Source organism: Diabrotica undecimpunctata, chromosome 6, assembly GCF_040954645.1.
Source record: "Diabrotica undecimpunctata isolate CICGRU chromosome 6, icDiaUnde3, whole genome shotgun sequence".
Classification (NCBI taxonomy): Eukaryota; Metazoa; Arthropoda; class Insecta; order Coleoptera; family Chrysomelidae; genus Diabrotica; species Diabrotica undecimpunctata.
Window position 1 is genome coordinate 21,134,644 of NC_092808.1, and position 9,757 is coordinate 21,144,400.

Genomic DNA, 9,757 nt, shown 5'->3' on the forward strand with positions numbered 1-9,757 from the left:
TAATATTGTTCTTTAGAAACTATTTTTTATACCTATTTGGTATTTTTTATTTTGAATAATACATAAATATTATCAAGAATTTTACCAAATATCTTTCAGTGAAGGACATGCAATAGACGTATTATTTGATTAAATATTAGAAAACTTGATTGTATAGAGAGCATTAAAAAGAATGATGATATCATTGAGATAATTACTCATATTTCGGATAGGACCATGCTTTATAACTTCAAACTAACAAAATTGAGCTGAATATCATATCAGTATATGCTTATACAAACGACAAAATTCCAATTTGGGATAACAGCATCTTTAATTGGACCATTAGCGCCCTAAATTGGACCGATGTTAAAAACTATATTTAAACATGAGGAACGTGTTGAAAAATAGATATTAACATAACACAAACTAATTTTCAACGTTTTGTAACTGATAAACGCTAAATGTAAAAAATCTGCATTGTCATGTAATATGAATCTCAATCTTAAGTTTTACCATTTCTTCTTCTTCTTCTACTTCTTCTTTTTATACAGACACGACTCTGTCTGTTTTTCAATGTGCCTCCATTAAGTTGTCGTTCCATCGTTTTCGTGGTCTTCCTACTGATCATCTTCTTATTGGGGAACCGTCTCATGCCGTCTTTACTACTCTATTTATTGTCATTCGGCTAATATGATCGTTCCATTCTACTTTTCTATTTCTTACCTAGTTTTTGATGTTCTCCACCTTGCATCTACGTCGTATATCTGTACTTCTAGCTCTGTCCCATAGTGTCTTACCATCAAGTGTTTTCATCTCTCCTGTTTCTAACATCCTTTTTGTAGTTTCTGTGTCAGGTCTTGTTGCTGCCGCGTATGTGATTATTGGTTTGATGACTGTTTTGTAAATTCTGCCTTTCGTTTCTTTCCCGATATTTTTATTTCTCCATATTGTTTTATTTGGGCAGCCTGCGGTTCTGTTTGCTCTATTCACTTGATCTTCCGAGCTTTCCGTAGCTAGATAATGTGATGCCTAGATATTTAAACTCCATCACTTGTTCTATTATCTGACTTTCTAGCTCCAATTTACATCTTAGTAAATTTGCTGTTGTAACCATGTATGTGAACATAAAAATGCAAGAAAATGATAAAAAAATTTATAAGATGGAATATTTATTCAATGCAATGCTCATTGCTCCACTGCTTCGGTTACAGTGTACTAGGTACACGGAAATTAGATCATGTAGACTAAAACCAAATCCGTTCGATGTCGTAGAGGTCGATCAATCACTTATAAGAAACTGGTTACTATTCTTGGACAAAATTTACGTAACTAAACCAACATATAAATGAAGACCAATCAGATAACTCGAAATATTGAAAGATCATCCACGCCTTTTCAAACACCGAGATTCCTATAATGGACAATGGGAGACGTCAATTATACGCAAATTATTTACAAATTCTGATGAGGTTGAACTACCCGAGAGGCAGTTCAGTTTGCCACAAAAATTATATACAGTTGAGTTTGTTTTAAAAATTCCCTTCTTTTTCTCGTTTCTCATATAGATGTTTTTAGAGGTAAGAAAAATGTCTAAGGAAAAATTCAACGATCTGGTCCACTTGAGTCAGTTTTGCACGTCTGAAAGGGCTAGATCGTTCTATAGAGGCTTACCTTACAACAAAAACAACAAAAACCTAAACAAAATGAGGAGAAAATAATAAAAGCTAGACAAATGAAGAACAGAAAATAAATTGTTGTCATGCATTCGCTTGTTTTTAAGTTTTGCGTTTTATTTTAAATTCCGTTTATTAAATAATACGTTACAAAATAACTATAAAGACTACGTAAATAAAGAAGTAGAAAAAATATTTAATCGTATGATGATAGTTAGGGTTTGAAAGTTAAAAATTCAATTTTCTCGAATTAACCTCTTTGTGACATTTCGCATTTCTTCCGTGTGGTCTTCATATGGTAACAGTCCAATTTTTGTTAATAAAGTGTGTTCCTATCATATTTTTTTAATTTTCCGAAAATATATAGTCTTAATACATCGTTGAACAATCTCGTTTCGCTAAAATTAAAAAAAAAAAAAACAAATTTCGCCGTTAAAGGGTTAAAAATTTTATTGCATTTCTGAAAAATGTATTTCCCGTAGATGTTCCAAAGTAAGCAAAAGTGTTTTATTATTACTTTATTTTCTTTAAATTTGGGTTTAAAATAAATCAGATAATTGTAAACAACTTTAAGTGTTATTAGCGTGCAGTAAAAAAGAAATAAACATATCAAAAGATCTCCACAAGGATATCCAATAAAAGTAAAGAAATCAAACATCCTCATCAGAGCCCACAAACTCTGATGATTGTATTTTACTTATTTATATTTCGAAATATGAATATCTCTCTTCGTCGTTGCATTTTTAAGTCTCGTGACAATTTCATAAGCACTTAAATAATGCAAAAGCGCATAATGCACGTCCTGACAAGGCACGAGCGTCGGCACCAGTGTTGTTACTGGCAGTCCCGTATACCGACCGGCCCAAATCCGACACGGCATGCAAATGGCCTAATCCGAGACATACACGTAGGAACAGGAACTAGGAAGTGCAAAGGTACATTCCAAATAAATAAAATGTCCTTCGAATTCCCATCATGACTTTAGCATGTTTCGCAAATTTTATATAGAGGAGCAGGGCCGGTTTTGGGACTAATTCAAACAATCCGTAATTGTTTTAAAAGTAAACAAATACTTTATTTTACAAGGTAGGACAACATTTTACCTGTCGTTAACCCATTTAAGTACATATTACTACGTTAACCAAAATTTATTTTATTGAAATTTTTATCTTTTTCAACAAAAAAATTAATCTCTCAAGATTCTTCGTAATTAATACATTTCTTCTGTATTGCATGTAGAATCATAAACGCCAATTGGAAATAAAAACCCAAATATTAAAATCAGTTTATTGACATATGAAAAAAAAAACAGAAATATGGAAGCAAATACAGCTATTTCCTTCACCTTTCGATGAATATTGAAGTTATCATATCGACTCTGATACTCCTCTATTTCTTGACATTGTTCTGTTTTTTGTTTCTCTTTGGCTTCTCTAATCTTTCTTCTGATGATGGTATGTATTCTCTTATATTCTTGGAGATTTTCTTTGTTTTTTTTTTCTCTGATCCATAAGTTCAAGTATTTCATCGGTCATCCACGATTTCCGTTTCTCTGTATCTTTCTTCTGATGTTGTTCTTTTATTTCTCTCACTGTTTCTTGTATGATGATCACACGTTCCTCTATAGTTCCCACATTTCTGCATTTTAGCACCTTTGTATTAAGGTTTTCACTCACCTTCAGTCGAACATTGGGATCTTTCAGTTTTCTAACATTATACTTCTTCATCGACTTACTTGATCAGAATTTATGTCTACCCCCAGGTATGTTTTGACAGATGTACGGCTGTTCCTATAGCTCTTATTTACTTTCATTCTGCCTTCCATTTTGCCTTTTCTAACCTTTGATATTTAGAATTTACTATTTTATTATTGTTATTATTTTTTTTTTCACGCTCTTAGTTTTACTTTAGGTAGCGTAATTTCTATGTAATAAAAAACTAATGAAAAACAAAACTATATTTAGTCTCTTGATTATCTCTTGTGATAGACTTACTTACCAGCACTTCAGGTTCTAGAGATAATTTAACTTAACAAATAAACACCGGATTACCCTTGGAAAAGATTCATTTTTACCAACACATGCCACAATTCCTATTTAACAGTTTGTCTATATAATGATCACCACTAAGTCCACACTAGACGATCCCACTTCTCAGCGACAAAGTCGGCGTTTACTGTATTGTCACTCATTATCAGTTTTACATACAGTTTTAAAACTGTGTTTATCACTGTGTTTTGTAGTCCCATATTCTTTATTATGCTGGCTATTTATTGATCCACTTTCTCCTGGCTATGACTCTTCTTCTTTTGGCTATAGTTTTGGTTTCTTAGATGACTTTTACCAAAAATTGTCATTGCCTTTCCTTCGCAAAATTGCTTTTCCTGAAAGAAATAGTTTTCTTGACTGAAGGGACATAAATAATCCATTGACAATTACTCGTACTTATTGTTTAGTGAGATTATTCTTATTTCCTTATTTTCCATGTAGTCCAGTCGTCAGATAGTTGACCACTAAAAATCATCCGAACAAGCCGAATTTTGCAGACGATATTAATTTTGGGATAACAAAAAAAAGATGCAAAAAAGTCTACCACTTCTACTTCTGGGCTTTGTGGCCTATCGACAAAAATCAAGATGCGTTTTAAAGGCAAAGAGTGCAGTTTTGTATTTTCAGTTTTTATAAAGGTGTTAAATAAATTAACGTGGCGCGATTTTTGCCATTTTTTACAATTCTCGTGAGATCAATAAAATTGATCACTTTCATTGACCAGTTCTAGTAAACTAAATCTTTAAAATCTATAAGCCGAAATCGGAGCACACTAGTTCGCTTCCAAGGTCAAAAAACCCTCTTAATTACACACTAGTTCGCTCCGAAAACCATAACCTAGTTCGCTCCCGTGGTCAAGCGGATTAAGTATTTATCTATTAAATTCTAGGAAAATTAACACCAGGAAAATAGGTATTGCGGCTTTTGTATTTTATATTAGAAATTATATCAAATATTGGTAGTTACATATTTATATGAATATACTGATGAGTGCGTTAATAACCGGCAAAATAACGCAAACGATGGAAAACATATGAAGCTGTAAGATAAAAGACTAGACTGGACAAACATGACTGTAGACGAATTATTCCACGTTGCAAAAGACAGAGAAGCTTTTAAAAATGTGGTCGCCAACCTTCGTTAGTGGGGACGGCATAGGAAGAAGAAGAAGATAAAAGAGATGAAACTAGTAGAGATGAGAAATTTTGCGATAGAAACCTATAAATTTACATTCTATTTACTGTTTCCCACCTTTAGACGTATCAGAGGAGGATGTCAACTAAAACTGTCATTGTCACAGCGGTAGTTTCCAAACCCTTACGTCTAAACTTGAGAAACAATAAATGAAATGTAAATTTATAGGTTCTATCGCTAGATTTCCCATCTCCACTAGTTTCATTTCTATTTATCTCACAACTTAATATGTTTTCCATCTTTTGCGTTATTTTGCCGGTTATTAGCGCGCTCATTACTGTTATGTATTTTGAAAAATGTTAGTGATTGATTTAGAAATTATATATGAAATTTTGAATTGTTTTTAAAAATTACTGAAATAATTTTTGTGCCTATTCTAAAATATAGGGATAATAAAAAAGCAATAAAATGTAAAAACTAACACAATATGGGATATTCTCTACCATTACAAAATTAAACAAATATAAATTAAAACGAGGCATTTATTTTGCTAGAAATCTTAATGAAATACATTTGACAAAATCAAATCTACTAATTTTTTTTTTGCTTTAATTCCGCTATTTTGAGATCAACAAATTTCTGACGCTCTAGAAGTACTTTTCGGTACACTTTTTTTAGTTTCACAGAACTTCGTATTTTTATATAAGTGTCAATTTGACAATCTTTTAAAACTTCTAAAAATTGAAATATATTAGGGTGCGGATTGTAATATAACGAATTAAATTTAGAATAGAAACTTTTACAGGATTGGTTGTACGCTCAAGTGATGAACTGTTTTCCGCCCACATCTCGGAGGGAAGTCTGCCTCTTCAGAAATATAGTTGTCCACCAAGTAGTCAGCAAATCGTTGTAGGGCATGGTGTTGTGCTAGTAATATTTCACTAAAGTCTAAAGCAAAACACTCACCTACTTCTAATGGATCTAGGAAAAGTGGACCAAACAGATATCTAAGGTATTGTCCGACCTTATTGTCGTTTGAATACTCAGTAGCCAGACCAACTTTTTGAATTTTTCTCCACCATGATTGTCCGAGGTGAAACCTACATCCTTTTATTTTCGCAGATGGAAACACTTCACTTACAGCTGCATGGATCGCTTTTTCGAAATCGGCATACACAACTTTGGGACTAAAATTTAAGTTCAATTTTTGACACTCCGTCTTTAAATAATTTAAGGCAGTCACATATGAGTTTGTTAACTTATTTGAAAACAAAAAAATGCCAACGGCACATAGTGTCCATTTTCTAGTCCGTGAACTATAAATAGTTGAATAAAAAATTTAGTGCAGTATTTAAAAGTTCCATCAACATAAATTGTTTCTAATTTACTTAAAAATGTTAAGTTAGATACACAAGAAAAAGCAACAAATTTTTTTACCGGATCATTTTTCAATAAAAATTGTTCTTTTTGGTTGGTTGTCACTTCCACGGAGTTTAACGAGTCATGTACTTCCTGCGCGCACTTCGGGAATTTTGGGAATAACTTGTTTTCTGCCATTATAAATATTTTTTCTAATCAAATGTACATCTTCCACAGTAAGACTTTTAGTGCCTGTTTGTTTAATTTCGCTGTGTATCAACTTCAATGGTTTTTCACACAAATCATCCATTGCCTTCCGCTTAACACTATTACTTTATTTTTGCCGGTTTAACACTGTTTTTGATAAACTTTCATGGGTATGGTTATGACAACATTCGACTACACTGTTACAAATGTTTAAAGTTTTAACAAATGCTTTGCAACTTCTTTATACACACTGCCAATGTTTGATATTATTAGCAAGCATTTTATGGAAGTTATACATGTAATTGTCAATAACTAACATTGACTTGCCCTTTTCACTTAACATTTCACTTACTTCAGACTTCTCCATCAGGAACTAGGTATAACGACATTCAAACTGGAACTAAAGTAATAATGTTAAGATTCGCACCACCCCTATTTCTTATCATAAAATTTCATGTAGACTACTAATTACCTACCAATCTTTTCAAAGAAATATATATTAATTGCAACTTCTGATACGGAAAAACCCAATCAAATATTGAACAAGGGAATATGAGCTCTAACATGATAATACTTTAGCAATATTATCGTTATAATTTTAATATTTTTTGAAGTAAGAAGTATTGTTATATAGTAGCATTGTTTAAAAAAGACTCATTCTTTTTTAAACAATGATGGTAGTGTTGTATTAATAGGTAACTACAAAGTTTGAGAAGACATTATTCAAATATCTTTTCTAAGAAATATATGGCCGGAGCGAATTTACCTATGCCCCTTTTCTGTGGGGTATTAAAATCTGATCGCGGGAGCGAACTATAAAATATAGTTCGCTCCCGCGAACTACATATACCCCATGAAATTTCTATTTTGAGTTGTGGTAACAAATATGAGGCATTTGAAATATGAATAAAAAACGCACAATTTAATGTTTTACATTACAAACAATCACACGTCACGGGACATGCATTTAAGAAGATGGTTTTGGGTGTAGTTTATTGCAATAGTTTTGTTCTTTTGAAAAAAATTTTTAAATGTTTTAGATCGTTTGTTGTCTGAAAGTTTAAATCCAGCGTTGTTTAAGCATATTTCAAATGCCTCACATTTTTAGTCAAAACTCAAAACTAAAACTTTATGCTCTAGGTTTTAAAGGATAGGCTCTAGTAATCGAAACTTTATAGTGGCCAGTCCATAAAAGGGATAGATTATATTGATCTCGTGAGAATCATAAAAAATGGCAAAAATCGGGCCACGTTAATTTATTTAACACCTGTATAAATACTGAGTTTATTTGAGGCAAAATACGAAAACTGCATACAAAAGCTGAACTCTTTACCTTCAAAACGCATCTTATTTGAGCTGATACAAATTTTATTGAGCATTGATTTCGCGCGCGTAACTGACATTCAATAGTTCTATAGACATTTTGGTGATGCAGATATTGTGAAGACCATCAAAATAAACCGCCTAAGGTGGGTGGGCCACGTTATGCGGATGGATGAGAGTGATCCCACTAAAATAACTATGCTAAACAGGCCGGTCGGAAGAAGAAGAAGAGGGCGACCTAAACTCAGATATCTGGACGATGTACAGGAAGATCTGAGGGAGATTGGAGTGAGGGGCTGGAGAAGACAGACACTCGATAGGGAAGGATGGAAGAATGTTTTGAAGCAGACCAAGGCTCACGCCAAGGGCTGTAGCGCCAACTGATGAACTGACATTCAAAATCGACGGACGTTTCAAGCGTTGTGTCGAAGAGAACGGTTCATTCTACACAAAAAATTCTTATAAAGATTTTTGTTTAAAATTATCTCAGCTACATTTTTTTACGGTGTACAGATTCTTGGTAAATCGAGATTTTTGCGTTTTTCCCCTGTTTGGGGGTTAACATAATAAACTTTTTATATCATTTTTGGGGTCTCAAAATTGGTGGCATTTTCGTGTCTGACGACCAAAGCAATGTTGTTTAGTGGGAGATTGTAGTCTTAAAAAATTGTTAATAATGTCTTAGTTTCTAGTCTACTTTGGATGCTTAGAACTTGGAAATGAGTATTGGAAAACTTTCAATTTTCAATTCATGTTTTATTTTTTATATATTCGCTATAAATAAACTAATGTGACTCAGAATGATCCATTGAGTACATAATGGTATCGAAAAAATAATTCACTTACTAGCAGGTACTTCACGGATATGTCATCCAAAAATATTAAATTGACAAGTTCATTACAGAACAGAAAAACAGAAAAAAATAATTTTTTTTAATAAACTATCTGATGGAACAGACCCTGTGTAAACCATCCTCCCTCGCTTCCTTCCATTTGTGTCGTCCTCATTTTGCGAGTTGGAAAACGTCACCGTGGGTTAAAAATAACCGTCGATTAAAAATTCATCGATAGGGCGCTTTTAAGATATTAAAATTGCATCGAACTTCGATGTTTCTAATTATGCTTAATAGATATTTTTAATGGGACTGTTAAATATTTACAAGATAGCGCAGGACCGAACCTTATAATTATTTAATCAAATTCAATCACTTTTGTCTATTGAAAAGTCTCTCTTAATATACTAAATACAGACCAATTAGATATACATTCCCAAATATTTTATATTAGCCATTATTTATCTAAACTATCAATTCGCGAGGAAGCGCAAAGTGGGCGACGCCTGGTGGTAGATTTTAAAAGCATCCAGTTCGGGAAAACATTGAAATTGTCATTAATTTGTATATATATATTAGCGACCGGTTTATATTGTAATTAACAATGACTTTGACTTTAAAAAACTATTACAGTGTTCCTCAATGTTCATTCTATTATAATTCACAAAAAAATTCCATACATAAGTTTCCACTGGACGAGAATATGAGAAAAATTTGGCAATGCATTTTGCGAATTGGCAAACCTATAACCAAGTACATGACTGTGCAGTTTAGATTTTACTGAGAACGATTTCTTTCCAAATAAGTGTTGATTAAAATATTATTTATATTTTAATATATTTATATCTAATTTACTTTATAGTAACACCTGAAACTAAATTGAGAAGACTGAAAAATGCTGTTCCTTCAGCTAAATTCCCCCAAAGGTATCATGAAGTTATTAGTAGAAAACGTAAGTCGTAATTTACAAAATATAATGTGGTCAGCTCCAAAAACTGCCCCACCCTCAACTAAAGATCTCTGCCGAGCTTGCAACCACAAAAATAATTGAGATAATGTAAATTTTACTTTTCCTGTTTCAGACGTACTGTAAAAAAACAAACATTTAATTTTATTTAAATAAACTTTGAAGAACGTACTCCAACTTTTACTTTGGCAAAACACACGTGTAAATGATTTATATTAAACGTTTTATATC